This window comes from Narcine bancroftii, chromosome 11, assembly GCF_036971445.1.
Source record: "Narcine bancroftii isolate sNarBan1 chromosome 11, sNarBan1.hap1, whole genome shotgun sequence".
Classification (NCBI taxonomy): domain Eukaryota; kingdom Metazoa; phylum Chordata; class Chondrichthyes; order Torpediniformes; family Narcinidae; genus Narcine; species Narcine bancroftii.
Window position 1 is genome coordinate 69,535,542 of NC_091479.1, and position 19,323 is coordinate 69,554,864.

The following is a 19,323-nucleotide window of genomic DNA, read 5'->3' on the forward strand; positions in this document are numbered from 1 at the left end:
CCCCACAATCTTACTCAAGGGCTGAAACAGACATCACTCCTGAAACTATTGCCCACTCACTCCAATGAAGTGCTGAAGTGGGTCTCTCAGAAAAGTCAGGATGCCTGGCTGGCACAGAGCATGCAGCTTCTGCCCGTTTCAACACTCTCATGGTGCCAGACTGTAAACTCACCCTACACAAATCTTCAACTCCAAACTAAACTCAAGGGTAAAAGTCACCTTTGAAAACAGGAAATAAAAATTATTTTCTCCTACTTCAATGCAGTCCTGGCTATCTTTCATAATTAGCTTGAATATCTGGAAATATTTTTACCACAGGCATTGGATACCGAGTGAATGAAGAAAAATTCCCCAGGAGTTTAGGATTTAAAAGAGGTTCTGCACTATTGGTATCTTTTGACATGCTGAAACAATATTAAGCCAATTCTAACCATCTTCGCACCACAGGGGTTTGGTTTCATTCTCTTCGTTTATTTGCTCAACCTGATACAATGTGCTGTGACAAGCATGTTTGCTCTGCTTCTACAAGATTAAACTGGTGCTGAGAGGCGTCTCCTTCCTGATGGATTGGTGGGCTGACTTACAAGAGGAAAAGAGAGGAGTAGAGTTGGAAAGGGAGATGCTCCAGGATGTTGCCAGGATTGAAGGGCCCAAGTTACAGGGAGAGGTTGGATCGGCTGGGTCTTTATTCTCTCGAGTACAAGAGGTGACATTACAGATTGCACAAAATCACAAGAGAAATGGATAAAGAGAATGCTCACAGTCTTCCACCACCCCCCCCCCCCCCCACACCCGCCCCAGATCATATAATTCTGGCACTATAGGGAAAAGGGCTTAAAGAAGAGGGGAAAGTTTTAAGAGGTACCCAAGGGGAAACTTTTTAAACACAGGATGGTGTTTCTGAAGCAAGCTCCCTCAAGCAATGGAACTGGATACAATTTTGACTTTCAAAAGACATTTGGACAGATCAGTGGAATGGAAGGGCTCAGAAGGATATGGACCAAGTGCAGACAAATGGGATGAGCTCAGGAGAACTTAATCAGTATGAAAAGGATGGGCCAAAAGGTCTTTTCTAATGCTGTATGACTGTTGGTCTGAAGCTTCAGATTCAGTCCAAATATTGGGATCCAGTCAAAACATCCTTACACTTCCAGAAATTTTACTGTTGCTCACCAAGTAACAAATATTTCACAGAAAGAAGACAACCGCTCACAATCAGACCGGTGGATGAAAATAATCCAGAGAAATAAAGCTTTCAACTAAAGTAAGAAAGAAAATGGAGAATTGACAGAAATACTGGATGAATCCTGGTATTCAAAGGGGAAACCTTTAAATATAATTAAGGCCATTTTCAAAAAGGAGCCACTTATCGAAGGAGGGAGATGACGGACGTTTTTTCTCTCTCCAAGGGTCATGAGTCTTTGGAACTCTTTGCATCAAAGGGTGGTTTTGAATATTTTAAAGCCATAGGCAGACGGATAAGAAAAAGATGAAGGATTGATACACATAAGTGCTGGAAAAACTCAGCAGGTCACACACATAGTGTCCAGAGGAAGCAAAGATATATAACCAACATTTTGAGACTGAGCCCATCGTCAAGGACTGAGCAAAAAAAGCAGACAGGCATCTGAATAAAAAGGCCACAGTTTGATATGGGATGGAGCAATGTTCCCTCTAATGTTTAGTAGTGTGCATAAAATCTTAGGTTGTGCACATTTTTTTTCCTGTGACAAAGGTACGTGCACACTGAATGCTCATGCAAATGTAAACTTCAAATTGGTTCAAGATAATTAGTGATATGCAAATGTGGTATTTGAAAAACCAACTATCTCGTTAGCAGAAAGTATAATTATTAATTACTTCATACAACGAGATAGACAACAGACTCGCCAAGGCAAATAGCGCCTTTGGAAGACTACACAAAAGAGTCTGGAAAAACAACCAACTGAAAAACCTCACAAAGATAAGCGTATACAGAGCCGTTGTCATACCCACACTCCTGTTCGGCTCCGAATCATGGGTCATCTACCGGCACCACCTACGGCTCCTAGAACGCTTCCACCAGCGTTGTCTCCGCTCCATCCTCAACATCCATTGGAGTGCTTACACCCCTAACGTCGAAGTACTCGAGATGGCAGAGGTCGACAGCATCGAGTCCACGCTGCTGAAGATCCAGCTGCGCTGGATGGGTCACGTCTCCAGAATGGAGGACCATCGCCTTCCCAAGATCCTGTTATATGGCGAGCTCTCCACTGACCACCGTGACAGAGGTGCACCAAAGAAAAGGTACAAGGACTGCCTAAAGAAATCTCTTGGTGCCCGCCACATTGACCACCGCCAGTGGGCTGATAACGCCTCAAACCGTGCATCTTGGCGCCTCACAGTTTGGCGGGCAGCAACCTCCTTTGAAGAAGACCGCAGAGCCCACCTCACTGACAAAAGGCAAAGGAGGAAAAACCCAACACCCAACCCACCAATATTCCCCTGCAGCCGCTGCAACCGTGTCTGCCTGTTCCCGCATCAGACTTGTCAGCCACAAACGAGCCTGCAGCTGACGTGGACATTTACCCCCTCCATAAATCTTCGTCCGCGAAGCCAAGCCAAAGAAAGACATTATTTTAGGTAACCAGCATTAATTTCCTTTGTGGGCTGGTTGCAAAACATGTGCACGCGCATACATGCGCAAGTTAGAGAGAACAATGGGTGGGAAGGTAGAAGAGAAAAAGCTGAGAATGGAGAGGGGAAGTGGAGGAAAGAAGTCAGAAGGATAGGGAGAGACACAGAGACAGGGGAAGGACCTAACAGTAACTGGATAAGTTTTCTTTTATTAATTTTTTTAAAATTTTCACACTATAAACCATATTGACCAAGATACATACAGACATTTTTCTTCTTAAATATATAGTGTCGTTTTCTCCCCCTTTTCCCCCCTCCCTTCCCTCCATCCTTCACCCCCCTTCCCATTTATTTGAAGTTCAATCTATAAGATACATTAAACCCGTTAAACAATGTTGTCACTTAATAAAAATAAACAAGAAATTTTACTGAGTCAGTTCTTTTCGTTGTCTTCTCCTTCAGTCATTTTAGGTGGTGGAAGTCCATGGTAGGATTTCTCTATTGTGTTTCATGTATGGCTCCCATATTTGTTCGAATACTGTGATGTTATTTCTTAAATTATATGTTATTTTTTCTAATGGAATACATTTATTCATTTCTATATACCATTGTTGTATTCTCAAGTTGTCTTCTAATTTCCAGGTTGACATAATACATTTTTTTGCTACAGCTAGGGCTATCCTAACAAATCTTTTTTGTGCTCCATCCAAATCGAATCCAAATTCTTTGTTTCTTATATTACTTAGGAGGAAGATCTCTGGGTTTTTTGGTATATTGTTTTTTGTGATTTTATTTAATATCTGGTTTAGATCTTCCCAAAATTTTTCTACTTTCTCACATGTCCAAATTGCATGAATTGTTGTTCCCGTTTCCTTTTTACAGCGAAAACATCTGTCTGATACTGTTGGGTACCATTTATTTAACTTTTGAGGTGTGATGTATAGCCTGTGTATCCAGTTATATTGTATCATGCGTAACCTCATGTTTATTGTATTTCTCGTAGTTCCGGAGCATAGCTTCTCCCATGTTTCCTTCTTTATCTTTATGTTTCGATCTTGTTCCCATTTTTGTTTAGGTTTACCGTTTGTTTCCTCATTCTCATTTTCTTGCAGTTTGATGTACACGTTTGTTACAAATTTTTTAATTATCATTGTGTCTGTAATCACATATTCAAAATTGCTTCCTTCTGGTAACCTCAGACTGTTTCCCAATTTGTTCTTCAAGTAGGTTTTCAGTTGGTAGTATGCAAACATTGTATCGTGAGTTATATATTTATCGTTCATTTGTTCAAAGGATAATAATTTATTTCCCGAAAAACAATTTTCTATTCTTTTGAACCCTTTTCTCTCCCATTCTCTAAAGGAAAGGTTATCTATTGTAAAAGGGATTAGCTGATTTTGCGTCAATATTAGTTTTGGTAGTTGATAATTTGTTTTATTCCTTTCTACATGAATCTTCTTCCAAATGTTGAGCAGATGATGCAATACCGATGAATTCCTACGTTGCACCAATTTTTCATCCCATTTATATAGTATATGTTCAGGTATCTTCTCCCCTATTTTATCTAGTTCTAATCTGGTCCAATTTGGTTTTTCTCTTGTTTGATAAAAATCTGATAGGTATCTTAATTGTGCGGCTCTATAATAATCCTTAAAGTTTGGTAGTTGTAAGCTTCCTTGTTTGTACCATTCTGTTAATTTATCTACTGCTATCCTCGGTTTCCCCCCTTTCCATAAGAATTTCCTTATTATTTTCTTTAACTCCTTGAAGAATTTCTCTGTTAGGTGTATTGGTAATGACTGAAATAGGTATTGTATCCTTGGGAAAATGTTCATTTTAATACAGTTTATCCTTCCTATCAGTGTTAGTGGTAAGTCTTTCCAATGCTCTAAGTCGTCTTGTAATTTTTTCATTAATGGATGGTAATTGAGTTTGTATAGATGGCCGAGGTTTTTATTTAGTTGTATGCATAGGTATCGCATTGCTTGTGTTTTCCATCTAAATGGCGAATCTTTCTTAAACTTTGTGAAATCCGCATAATTCATTGGCATTGCTTCACTTTTATTTGCGTTAATCTTGTACCCCGATACTTCTCCATATTCCTTCAATTTCCTGTGTAATTCTTTTATTGATATTTCTGGTTCTGTTAAGTATATTATAACGTAATCTGCAAATTTTTCTTTTCTTTGGCTTGGCTTCGCGGACGAAGATTTATGGAGGGGGTAAAAAAGTCCACGTCAGCTGCAGGCTCGTTTGTGGCTGACCAGTCCGATGCAGGACAGGCAGACACGATTGCAGCGGTTGCAAGGGAAAATTGGTTGGTTGGGGTTGGGTGTTGGGTTTTTCCTCCTTTGCCTTTTGTCAGTGAGGTGGGCTCTGCGGTCTTCTTCAAAGGAGGCTGCTGCCCGCCAAACTGTGAGGCGCCAAGATGCACGGTTTGAGGCGTTATCAGCCCACTGGCGGTGGTCAATGTGGCAGGCACCAAGAGATTTCTTTAGGCAGTCCTTGTACCTTTTCTTTGGTGCACCTCTGTCACGGTGGCCAGTGGAGAGCTCGCCATATAATACGATCTTGGGAAGGCGATGGTCCTCCATTCTGGAGACGTGACCCATCCAGCGCAGCTGGATCTTCAGCAGCGTGGACTCGATGCTGTCGACCTCTGCCATCTCGAGTACCTCGACGTTAGGGGTGTGAGCGCTCCAATGGATGTTGAGGATGGAGCGGAGACAACGCTGGTGGAAGCGTTCTAGGAGCCGTAGGTGGTGCCGGTAGAGGACCCATGATTCGGAGCCGAACAGGAGTGTGGGTATGACAACGGCTCTGTATACGCTTATCTTTGTGAGGTTTTTCAGTTGGTTGTTTTTCCAGACTCTTTTGTGTAGTCTTCCAAAGGCGCTATTTGCCTTGGCGAGTCTGTTGTCTATCTCATTGTCGATCCTTGCATCTGAAAAAGGTATTGTATCCTTGCGAAAATGTTCATTTTAATACAGTTTATCCTTCCTATCAGTGTTAGTGGTAAGTCTTTCCAATGCTCTAAGTTGTCTTGTAATTTTTTTCATTAATGGATGGCAATTGAGTTTATATAGATGGCTGAGGTTTTTATTTAGCTGTATACACCAGCGTTGTCTCCGCTCCATCCTCAACATCCATTGGAGCGCTTTCATCCCTAACGTCGAAGTACTCGAGATGGCAGAGGTCGACAGCATCGAGTCCACGCTGCTGAAGATCCAGCTGCGCTGGATGGGTCACGTCTCCAGAATGGAGGACCATCGCCTTCCCAAGATCGTGTTATATGGCGAGCTCTCCACTGGCCACCGTGACAGAGGTGCACCGAAGAAAAGGTACAAGGATTGCCTAAAGAAATCTCTTGGTGCCTGCCACATTGACCACCGCCAGTGGGCTGATAACGCCTCAAACCGTGCATCTTGGCGCCTCACAGTTTGGCAGGCAGCAACCTCCTTTGAAGAAGACCGCAGAGCCCACCTCACTGACAAAAGGCAAAGGAGGAAAAGCCCAACACCCAACCCCAACCAAACAATTTTTCCCTGCAACCGTGTCTGCCTGTCCCGCATCGGACTTGTCAGCCACAAACGAGCCTGCAGCTGACGTGGACTTTTACCCCCTCCATAAATCTTTGTCCGCGAAGCCAAGCCAAAGATACCTAGGTATCGCATTGTGTTTGCTATCTAAATGGCGATTCTTTCTTAAACTTTGTGAAATCCGCATTATTCATTGGCATTGCTTCACTTTTATTTGCGTTGATCTTGTACCCCGATACTTCTCCATATTCCTTCAATTTCCTATGTAATTCTTTTATTGATATTTCTGGTTCTGTTAAGTATATTATAACGTCATCTGCAAATAGACTGATTTTATATTCCTTCTCTTTTATTTTTATCCCTCTTATTTTATTTTCTGTTATCAGTTCTGCTAGTGGTTCTATAGCTAACGTGAACAGTGAGGGAGATAGTGAACATCCCTGCCTTGTTGATTTGCTTAAGTTAAATTGTTTTGATATATATCCATTTACTGTCACTTTCGCCAATGGCCCCTTATATAATGCTTTAATCCAATTAATATATTTCTCTGGTAGGCTGAATTTTTGTAGTACTTTGAATAAATAATTCTATTCTACTCTGTCAAAGGCCTTCTCTGCATCTAAAGCAACCGCTACTGTTGGAGTTTTATTTCCTTCGACTGCATGAATTAAGTTAATAAATTTACAGATATTGTCCGTTGTTCGTCTTTTTTTTAATAAATCCAGTTTGGTCTAGATTTACTATTTTTGGTACATAGTCGGCCAATCTGTTCGCTAATAGTTTAGCTATTATCTTATAATCTGTGTTAAGTAGAGATATTGGTCCATATGACACTGGTGCAAGTGGATTTTCCCTGTTCTTGGTATTACTGTAGTTATTGCTGTTTTGCATGAATCTGGTATGTTTTGTGTTTTATCAATCTGGTTGATTACTTCCAGGAGGGGAGGAATTAATAAGTCTTTAAATGTTTTATAGAATTCTATTGGGAATCCATCCTTTCCTGGTGTTTTATTGTTCGGTAGTTTTTTTAATATCTCCTGTAATTCTTCTATTTCAAATGGTTTTATTAATTTATTTTGCTCCTCTGTTTGTAATTTCGGTAGTTCAATTTTAGTTAGAAATTCATCTAATTTGTCTTCCTTCCCTTTGTTTTCAGTTTGATATAGTTGCTCGTAGAATTCCCTGAAGTTTTCATTGATCTCCGTTGGATTATATGTAATTTGCCCAACAGTATCAGACAGATGTTTTCGCTGTAAAAAGGAAACGGGAACAACAATTCATGCAATTTGGACATGTGAGAAAGTAGAAAAATTTTGGGAAGATCTAAACCAGATATTAAATAAAATCACAAAAAACAATATACCAAAAAACCCAGAGATCTTCCTCCTAAGTAATATAAGAAACAAAGAATTTGGACTCGATTTGGATGGAGCACAAAAAAGATTTGTTATGATAGCCCTAGCTGTAGCAAAAAAAATGTATTATGTCAACCTGGAAATTAGAAGACAACTTGAGAATACAACAATGGTATATAGAAATGAATAAATGTATTCCATTAGAAAAAATAACATATAATTTAAGAAATAACATTACAATATTCAAACAAATATGGCAGCCATACATGATATACAATAGAGAAATGCTACCATGGACTTCCACCACCTAAAATGACAGAAGGAGAAGATAACGAAAAGAACTGACTCAGTAAAATTTCTTGTTTATTTTTATTAAGTGACAACATTGTTTAACGGGTTTAATGTATCTTATAGATTGAACTTCAAATAAATGGGGAAGGGGGTGAGGGAGGGAGGGAAGGGAGGGGGAGAAAATGACACTATATATTCAATAGAAAAAATGTCTGTATGTATCTTGGTCAATATGGTTTATAGTGTGAAAAATAAAAAAATTTTAAAAAGTTTATTGTCATCTGATTGTACAAGTACAACTCAACGAAACACTGTTCTTCAGACCTCAGAGCAAAACATGCAGACACACAACCAGAAATAACATATACACACAAACAATACATATGCAGGACAAATATTTTATCTATATAAATAAATATTGTTTTGTACAAATGAGTCTTGGATGGTTAATGCGAACAGTTCCTTTGGTCAGTCAGCATTCTCACTGCATGTGGGAAGAAGCTGTTCCTCAGCCTGGTGGTGCTGGCTCTGATATCTCTTTCCCAATGGGAGCAGCTGAAAGATACTGTGTGCAGGGTGGAAGGGGTCCATAATGATTTTGCGCATCCTCTTCTGACAACGATCCCGGTAGATCATATCAATTGAGTTTGGTGGGGGGGGGGGGGGGGGGCAGGAGGGAGGTGGGAAGACTCCAGTGATCCTCTCTGTAAATTTTATGATATTGTGGATTGACCTCCAATCCATTTCTTTGCAGCAACTGGCCTGGGCACTCTCAATAGAGCTCCAAAGAAGGTTGACATAATAGTGTTCAGTAGCCTTGCCCACTTCCTGACAAGTAAGTTAAGGGAACTACAAGGAACTTGGTGCTTTGCACTCTCTCAACTATAGATTTGTTGATGTGAAATGGAGGGTTGTCATTCCTGGTCCTCCTGAAGTCCACAGTCATCTCCATAGTAATGTCCATGTTGAGACTTAGGTTGTTAGTCTTGCACCATTTCACAAGATTTTCCACCTTTTCTCTGTAGTGCGACTCCTCGTTGTTGCTGATCAGGCCGACGACTGGTGTGTTACTTGCAAACTTAGAGCTGGATCTGGCAATAGTCATTGGTCAGTAGTGTGAACAGGAGCAGAATGAGCACGCAGCCCCGAGGTTTGCCAGTGCTCTGCGTGACGGTACTTGATATTCTGCTACCGACCTGGACAAACTGAGGTTGTTCTATTAGGAAGCCCAGGATCCAGTTACAGAGAGGGGTGTTAAGTCTCTGCAAGGACAGCTTCTCCACCAGCTTCTGAGGAATTAGGTCTCTCCTACAGCAGTGTTCTCTGCAGTTTTTCTCAATGGTAGGGAGGGTTTTGCCTGTGATGTCCTGGGCTGTGCCCACTACCTTTTGCAGGGCTTTATGCTCAGGGATATTGGTGTCCCCATACCAGGTCGTGATGCAGCCGGTCAGCACACTTTCCACCACACATCTATGGAAATTAGCTAGGGTTTTCGATGTCAGACCGAACCTCTGCAAACTCTTGAGGAAGAATTCCCAGATGAAGTGGGTATTCCGTATGAGAATGAAAACAACAAAGGCAGCTATAGAAGGACCTAAAGGACATAACCTGCTACAAAATTAAAACCTGTGCAGTAGGAGACAGTAAAGCTTCACTCCCAGATGAACTCAATGTCTTCTTCGCCCGATTTGACCACCAGAACAAGGAAGAGTCGCTGATGATCCTCTACTGTCTATATGGTGTAAGGGCTGCTTTCAGCAGAGTGAATTCAAGGAAAGAATCCAGCCTGGACAGAGTACCCGGCTGAGAACTAAAAACCACAGCTGACCAACTTGCCAATGCATTCACAGATATCTTCAACATCTCACACCAGCATTCTATTTCAAACAGGCCTCGTTTGTACCAGTGCCCAAGAAGAGTGTGGTAACTTGCCCAAGTGACTACTGACCAGTGGCACTTGCATGCATAACAATGAAGTGTTTTGAGAGGCTGTTTGTTGAAATATACCAGCTCCTGTATGAGCAGTGACATGGATCCGCTCCAATTTTCCTACCAGAGCAATAGGTCTATAATAGATGCCATCTCACTGGCTATACACAAAGCCCTGGAACAGCAAAGACAGATACAACAGGATACTTTAAATCAGATTCTCAAGGTGAGGTGAAAATATAAACTCATTTTGTTATTGTGAAAGATGTGACTTTGCAACTGTCAGTACATCACAATTTGTGGTAACTTTCAAGTAAAATCACTTTGTTCTTTTTATTTTTATAGCAGGTTTTGATTTTCTGACATTTCTATTGCTTCTCTGTTGTTTCTCTTATTTTAACTGTTGTTATCCTTGTTTAACATTAAAATTATATATTTTTTCTGACTGATCTTATCATCATCCATTCCAAATTATCAAATTGGTGATGTGGATTCCGATTTATTTCAACAATCATGTCTCCGACCCCTTTACTTTTTCAGTTCAGTACTGAGTGAGACCTGTATCTGTATGTATCTTTGTGCACTAACCTGAGGGGGATGGAAAAAAAATCCCAGAAAGTAAAGCACGAGGCTAGCGTAGTTTTGATGCAAAAACAAAGATATTTGGATTCATGACACTTCTAGAATTAAGCCAAAGGAATATTTCTGCAAGAAATTTCAGTCAATTCTATTGGTTGAGTAAGTGTGAGGTAACTAATGCTGCTACAAATGTCATTGTTGACCATTTGAAAATGTTGGTTACCAACTTCAGTGATGGATTTTGTGATTGAAAGACAATGGTCATTGCTGGTGGACTTATCTGAAGTTCCAGTGTAATACCAAGAGGAGTTATCTGAGTTGCAACATGATGAATCTGTGAAAACTCTGTCCAAAGTGAAAGGAACCAGGATGTGGCTGCCTAATGAGATCAAAAAGAAATACCCAAACTCAACTACTTTAGCAAGGGAACTATTGATCCATTTTCCATTGTCTTATTTAGTAGAATGTGGCTTCAGTGCAGCTAGAGATTGGCTACAAGCTAAGAGAAACCAACTGTAAATTACAAAACGTGGAGATAAAGTTGAAACTAACAAAATTAGTCCCTCAAATCAAAAAAATCTGCAGCCAGCGTCAGGGGCGAGGTTCCCACTGAAGTGACGGCAATTGGTGAATATGTGTTTGAGATGATTGGCATACTGAAGTAGTAGGTGAATTTGAAATATGTGTTCCCCTGTATCCCCGACCTTAATTACATCGAAATGCACTTGCAGTAAATGATTTAATTAAAACTTTTGAATATATAACTTTTTTCTGCTAAAGTGGGGCATACATTTTTTTTGAAAAATTCAAATGTGGCCTAGGGCAAAAATAGTTGAGAACCACTGATTTAAATCAACTACCATCATCCCCTTAAATCAGATCAGCAAACTCCAAGATCTTGGCCTCAATACCCCACTGTGTAATTGGATCCTGGATTTCCTCACCTCCAGACCTCAATCAGTGAGGATTGGGAAGAACAGCTCCTCCACAATCTCCATCAGTACCGGAGCCCTACACGGCTGTGTACTTCGCATCCTGCTCTATTCATTTTCCACCAATGACTGTGTGGCTCAGTGGACCAATAACACCATTTACAGTAGTGGGTTGCATAAAAAGGGGCAATAAGTCAGCATACAGGAGGGAGATTGAAAACCTGACTGAATGGTGCACCAACAACAACCTCGCACTGAATGTCATCAAAACCATGGAGCTGATTGCGACTTTAAGAAGTGAAAACCAGAGGTCTACAATCCAGAGATCATTGGGGGACCAGAAGAGGAAAGGGTAAGTATATATAAATTCCTGGGAGTCACTATCTTGGAGAACCTTTCCTGGACCCAACATACTAATGTCATCGTGAATGCCTCTACTTCCTCGGGAGTTTGCAGAGGTTCGGTATGACATCAAAAACCTTGGCAATCTTTCATATGTGTGGTGGAAAGTGTGCTGACCGGCTGTGTCACAACCTGGTATGGAGTCCCCAATACCTCTGAGTCGAAAGCCATGCCAAAGGTCGTGGACACAGCCCAGTTCATCACAAGCAAAACTCTCCCCACCATTGAGAAAATCTATATGGACCTCTCCCGTCAGAGAGCAGAAGCAATCATCTAGGATCCACACCACCCTGGACATGCTCTGTTCTCACTTGTGGCATCAGGAAAGAGGTATAGGTACCACAAGACTCGCACCACCAGCTTCAGGAACAGGTTGTTACCCCTCCACCATCAGACTCCTCAACAGCAAACTCAAAGACTCATGCAAGGACTCTATATATTATTTATTATTAAATATTTATTTTCTGTATTGCATAGTTTGTTTACACTTCCTTCTTCTGTTTACACATCTTTTGTGGAGTAGATTTTTTGCACAACTGATAAGTAGAAATCCTGGCCAGCATCAAAACGAATCTCAGGGTCGTAGGTGATGTCATGTATGTACTCTGACAATAAATCTGAACTTTGTAATGTTGTAGATCTTAAAGACTGGTTACATCACACTTGAGAGAATGGCATTTAGTTCTGATCATCTCATTTCAAGAAGGACATGGAAGCTTTAGAAAGGGGGCAGTGAAGATTTACCAGGATGTTGCCTGGATTGGAGAACACAGCTTCTAAACCAAGGGTGACAGAGCCAGGTATTTTTTCTTTGGAACAACAAAGGATGAGAGATGACATAGGAGGAATAGAAGATCATGAGAGGCCTACACTGGGTGGACAGCCAGCTCCTTTGTCCCAGGATGGTAATGGCCAATACCAGAGGACATGCATTTAAGGTGAGTGGAAGAAAGTTCATGGAAATGTCAGAGAATGGTAGGCACTTGGAATGTATTGTTGGAGGTGTTGATATAATAGGGACATTCAAAAAACCCTTAGATAATGTGAGGGATGGAAGGATTAGATTGATGATGTCATTGTTTTATATAAGACAGCACAGGATTGTGGGCTGAAGGGCCTGTTCTGTGCCATACCATGTTTTCTCTTTTGATTTTAATAATTGTTAGGTAATTCTTTGTTTAAAAAAAAAGCCTTTAACAATTGTAATTGTTTGTTTCATTCTGAAAGTGAAAGGTTTTACAGCATAGCCATCTGTTCAAGTTATTCTCAACAGATTGGTGGCCAGGCCTGTCCCAACATCCCCCGTGAGTCCCTGGCACTGCACAGAGCTTCAGTGAACCAGGCCAGGATGGTCTCAGCCAACAGGTTCAGGGTATGGATCAGAATGAGTCCAAGGGGGAAGGCAGAGAATCCATCAACTGAGCACTAGGAGCTGACATCACTGTGGATCAATGTTCCACCATTCATTGTGGACAACCATCCAATGATTCCATCAGCCTGCCTCCCTCACCACCATTTAGGGCCCACAACAGCTCTTCCAAGTGAAGGGACACTTCACATGTGAATCACCACAGATCATTTACTCTATCCATTCCTGCTAATGAGGCCTCCTCTACATTGGAGGCTGGATGCAGACTGGGAGACTGCTCCATTGAGCACCTTCGTCTTGGCAGTCTCCAGATGGCATCAATTTCGACCTTCAATTTCCTTTAATTTCCTCCCCCCCCACCACTCTTTCACTTTCCCTATCCCCGGTCTCCCTCCAGCTCCTCACCCTTCTCCTATCAGAGCAACCATTCTTAAGAATTCTCCTCACTCCCCCCATCCCTTCTCAGCTCTTTCTCTTCTCCCCTCCCCTTTGTATCCACCTATTGCCACTTGCATCTTAGCTCTTTCCTCTCCCCTTTTTATACAGGAATCTGCTTGAATTTTGATGTTCCCAATCATGACGGACTTTTACTTCCCATGGACGCTTTGTGGCCTGGTGAGTGTCTCCAGCACCATTCCATCCTGCACTAGACCCAAGTATCTGCACATGTTCTTATTTATCAACAACTGGAGCTTGATGATCAAGGCAGGGAGAAGTCTCAAGGACAGAAACTGAATGAAACAAGTCAATTCTCCGTTTGGGTCTCAGGAGGCTGGAAAGTTAAGGGGGGGGAATAAAAAGTAAATCAACTGCTCTGGGCAGCATCCCACTCACAGCAGCTTTTAAAATGCCCTTTAATCATCACAGTCTTAAGATTAAAAACGCCCCATGATCCTGTGAACTTGCACTCATTTTCACTTTGACTGATGATCTGCAATTGGGTCAGCGATCTTCAGATGGGTCCAACTCAATGGCTGAATTGTCTCCTTGCAACATCTTTTCCATTTCGTTTTACTTCATGGCACAAACTGCCAAAGTTCAGTCAAAATAAAGTCAACAAGGGTAACAATTCATTGAGTCAAAATCTTGATGCTGTAAACAAGAGGCAGAACTCAATGGAAGCACGGAATCTGTACTGGTTTTCCCTGCCTCCCAACTCCAAGGGAAAGGGAACATTTCTGTGTTGCTGAGCAACTGTTGTGGAGCTGGTGCACGGAGCCAGCATGCACCAAGAAAGGCTGCAGTCCTGCCATGCACAAGTGAGCGAGGCAAGTGTGGACACTGGGCCCCCTCATTCTCAGCCATTCTGAGTCACTCTGCTACTGAAGTGGATCAATTCAAGACATGGCTGAGCAATAAATAGGGATTTTCCAGCTCCAAAGAAACAAACTGAATAATTTCTACTGAGATGTGCTATCCAGGCAAGTCAACTCGTACTCAAACACAGCAGGTTGTTCAATAATAAAGCAAAGGTGTTGTGTTACACAAAGTGTAAGTGTGGCAAATGGTACAGATAAACAGTGCAGGGACATCTTTTGCTGGAGAGAGGTCCATTTGAGAATGCAAGGCAGAGGGCACAAGGCATGGGAGGAGAGTTTGACCATTTAGCCCATCAGGTCTGCTCCACCATTCAAATTGCACCTTATGTATTTTTCCTCTCAACCCCATTTTCCTGCCTTCTCCCAATAACCTGCAACACTCTCACTGATCAAGAACCTATCAACCTCTGCTTTCAATATCCCCAATGACTTGGCCTCCACAGCAGTCAGTGGCAACAAGTTCATCACCCTTTGGCTGAAGAAAATCTGTTCATCTCAGTCTAAAGGGATCTTCTTTTATTTTGATCCTAACTCAAATCCCACCTCCTCACCCCCCCTCCTCCCCCTCCTCCTCCTCCTCCTCTGCATTGGAAGAAAAGATTTCCTCCAAAAGGGCAAGTGAAATCTGACATGTTCTAGAAAAAGGGAACCACATAGCTTGGTATCCAATGGCCAGCACGGGTCAAAGGGCCTCTCTCCATGCTCCATGAACAATTGCACAGCTAAGAGCATGTACTTTGGGCTTCATCGTATACCAACCCAAAAAAGATTCGGTTTTCAATTCTTAACTGACCCTTTCCACACTATTGCATGACCGTGAGTCTTTACTTTATGGAATAAGGGCCTGTTCCGGGTCATAATGTTCCATGAATCTGTGCATATTCCCTCTGAATTTGGGTACACAACAGCCGTGACTATGACAAGATGCACTGGTCACCTCATTACAGGAAGGATGTGGAAGCTATGGAGAGGGTGCAGAGGAAATTTACCAGGATCTTGCCTGGATTGGAAAACAAGTTATGAGAGCTGGGACTTTTCTCTTTGGACTGTAGAAGGATGAGAGGAGACTTAAGAAGTCTACAAGATTATGAGAGGCATAGATAAGGTGGACAGCCAGCATCTATTTCCCATGGCAGGAACAGCAAACACCAGAAGACATGCACAAAATGATTTGGTAAGTTTAAGGGAGACGTCAGGGTTTTTAAAAAAAAAACCCACAGATTTATGGGTGCCTGAAATGCCCTGGGATAGTGATGGAGGCTGAAACAGTGGGGGTATTTAAGAGACTCTTAGACAGACACATAGATGAAAGGAAAATAGAGGATTATGGGATAGAGGGATAGTTATTGAGGGATTCGTTTTTTGGGGGAATATATGGGTTGGTACAACATCAAGGGCTGAAGGGCCTCTATTGTGCTGTAGCATCCAATGCAGGTCAACAGAGGCACTCCTATCCAGCCATTCAGTTCACAGATCCGGAGCAACACCCATCTCTGATTGAAAGGATGAAGAAACCCCCCCACCCCCCACTTACCTTTCTTCAGACCAATCTAGATCCATTTACACTGACACCGAAAAATTCGCACCCCCCCCCCCCCAAGCCATGATCTGTAAAATGGCGGTGCTGGCTCGACAGGCCGAAGGGCCTACTCCAGCTCCTATTGTCTATTGTCTATTGTCTATTGTTCACAGGCAGGAGAACAGCAAACAACTGTTTTATTTTTGTTTAGTGAGAGCGCATTAGAACCAGCCAAGGAAGGTGTGGTGTAATACAATGACCAGACTTCAATGAGATGAAAGAGGAACAGACTTGGGTGAAGGAAAGGCCAGAACAAATCCTTTCATCAACAACCAGCACAAAGAGTGACAAATGACTCCTGGAGCTTAATTTGCATCAGGGATGGTGTAACAATTACATGCACACACTCTTTGAAGACATTAGAGTCATTGACAGAGAGATGAATTGATCAGATCTCCACCAATATCATTCCATTCCTTCATCATAGTCATACAGAGTGGAAACAGGCTCTTTGGCCCAACTTGGTTTTGCCAAAGTACTCCACCTACACTCGTCCCATCTGCCTGAGTTGGACCCATATCCAACCACTGAAAACCAGTGGTTTTCAAACTGTTCCCCTAAACTCACATACCACTAAGTAATCCCTATGCCATAGGTGCTCTGAGATTAATAAGGGATTGCTTAAGGTGGTATGTGGGTGGAAAGAAAAAGTTTGAAAACCAGTTTTAATTGTACTTAATTGACTTGTTATGTGCATGGTTTCATAACTCCAAAGGAAATGGGCCATTGACAATTTTTCTCAAGCAAAATATTTTAGTAACAGTTGGACTAGAGCAGTGATTCTCAACCTTCCCTTTCCACTCACATCCTTACTAATCACAGAGCACCGATGGCATAGGGAACACTTAGTGATATGTGTAAAGGTTAAAGCCTTGTGTTTTTACTTCTTGGTTAATTTTATGACCACCCCTTTAAGATAAATGGTTGTTTGTAGTGTTACCATAGTTACTAGGACGCCATATGTTGTAATATCTGGGTGTACTGGGAGCCTTGCTTTCATTCTTCAAAGAATCGTGGAGGAGGCACAAGGGATCGAAATGTTTTTCTTTGAATTCATCTTATTTTGTTTATTTCTTTTATATTTGTTTAAAGAAGAATATCGTTAGCATTTTACAGATTTCTTTATTTACAGCTGCCTCTACAGAGTTTGTTTTTTTTTGTATTATTAAGATAGTAATTGGGAATAACGTCACTTACGTTTCTGTGAAGATGACATGTTTTTAAATTAGGAAATACTGGAGATTGGAAAGGGTCATCTACCGTATGTGAATGGAAAGAAAAAGATTGAGAACCACTGGACAAAACTCTGTTCAACAAATCCATTTCTGTCAAGGTTTTGTACACTTCTGAGATCACCCCTCATCCTCCTGAGCTTCAAGGAATAAAGCCCCAGATTCCTTAACTTTTCCCGATATCTAAACCCCAGGATTCCCTGGAGCCATGGCAACATATTGTAAATTTTATGTTCTCTCTCCAGCTTGACATCTTTCCTGTAGTAAACACATAGAAATTCAGGAGGAACTCAGTCGGTCCCACAGCATCCAAAGGAAGTAAAAACTGACCCCCGCCCCTCACATTCCATTTTGGGAGACAAACTCGACAGACACATTCCATCAACTCACCAACTCCCACAGCTATCTCCACGACACCTCTTCACCCGCTTTCTTGCAACAGGGAGCTGCAGGACAGACTGAAGATATGCCCAGAGCTGGACCAGGAAATGAAGGAACACAAGGATAGCCAATGGCAGAGCCTTGAGCAATCAACGAGTTGCTGGTGAGACTCCATAAGTCAGGCAGCATCCATGGGAAGAGATGATCAGTCAACAGCTCAGGTCAGGACCCTTTTTAAAAGTGAAAATTAGGTGATATAACCTTGGGGTCAAGTGGTAGGGTATAGTTCAGAAGGTGTGACAGGTGGAGCAACAGATGGGGAGACCACAGGAGGAAGGGGAAGAAAAGTTAGAGAGAGGAAAGGAAAAAGTAGTTATAAAGAGATGGAATCAGTAGAACGAGATGGGGGTGAAGTTACCCAAAGTTGGAAACCACCTTTAGGCAGTCTCATCCCCAACTGATCCCATTAATGCACGTTCAAGGTACTCAGGTTTCACTGCAGACAGGCGCCACTGGTTCTGCTGGAGGACCTATCCCACCCCAGTCAGGTTCTCTCTCCCCTCATCTGTTGGGCAGAGGATGTAAGAGTTTGAAAACACAAATGCCCTAATCCAAGTAGTCCTGCTGTTATCAGACTCTTAATTAAATGGACCTCTCCTTGGTAAGAGATATTGTCCTAGTACTGTTCTTAACTGTACTTTTCTCCATACCCTGCAAAATTTGACTTATTGTTGGACTATTCCCTTTACTGTTTTATTTATTTATTATTATTGGACTACCTGCTGTACAAGTTGACTTGCCTGACCATCATCCAAAGTAAAGGTCTTTACTCTATCTTACTAGATATGACATAAACCATTCAATTCAAATTGATTTGGAACTAGTTGGGGAGGGTTTAAAGAATATTTGCAAGATATATCCCAGAGCTCTCACTTAACCTGCAGCAGGCTGCATCTACAATATCTGACATTGCATTTAACATGCATGCATTTAGGTGCAGTTAACACAAGATTCAGTGAATGTTATTGAGGGAGAGGGGCAGAGACCACACACCCCTATTCACATCAATAGCACCGAGATGAAGACAGCAGGCAGCTTCAAGTAGTTGGGAGTAAACATCTCCAGTAACCTGACCTGGACTAAACATATTGATGCAATAGTCAAGAGCACCAAGACCTCTACTTCCTTTGAAGACCAAGGTGGGATGTGGGTGGAAAGAAAAAGTTTGAAAACCTCTGTTTCAATCGTACCTAATTGACTTATTAGGTGCAGGGTTTCATAACTCCAAAGGAAATGGGCCATTGACAATTTTTCTCAAGTAAAATATTTCAGTAACAATTGGGTCTGGAGCAGATGTTCTCAATCTTTTTCCCCCCACTCACATTCCACTTTAAGTAATCCCTTACTAATCACAAAGAACCTATGGCATTGGGATTACTTAAGGTGGTATGTGAGTGGAAAGAAAAAGTTTGAAAACCACTGGTGCAGAGCAATTCAATATTGCACTAGGTCAAACCGTCATGGTGGATGAAGCATTTTTAAAATAACATCCACTTCCCTTGTGATGCATTCTAGCTCCCAAATACTTGAATACTGTCATTCCACCACCTCAAAATGTAATATGCATGCACAACTTTAAAGTGGAATTTGTAACTAACCATACACAATTTTTTTAAATTGATAAAAAAAATCCACTTGTGGAATCACACAATTATTCTTCATGTTGCTGAAAAGGAGAAAGTATTTCAACTCTTGAACTGACTTATAGTGGCTGGTCTGGACATGTACAGGAGGAATGGT

At 41.7% G+C, this 19,323-nt stretch overlaps 1 protein-coding gene across 5 annotated transcripts in view; it reads right to left on the bottom strand.

Annotated features, from left to right (window-relative positions):
• The window catches only part of yaf2 (YY1 associated factor 2), a 117,988-nt gene that overhangs the window by 26,101 nt on the left and 72,564 nt on the right, over positions 1–19,323 (bottom strand). The gene's annotated exons all lie outside the window — the stretch shown is intronic.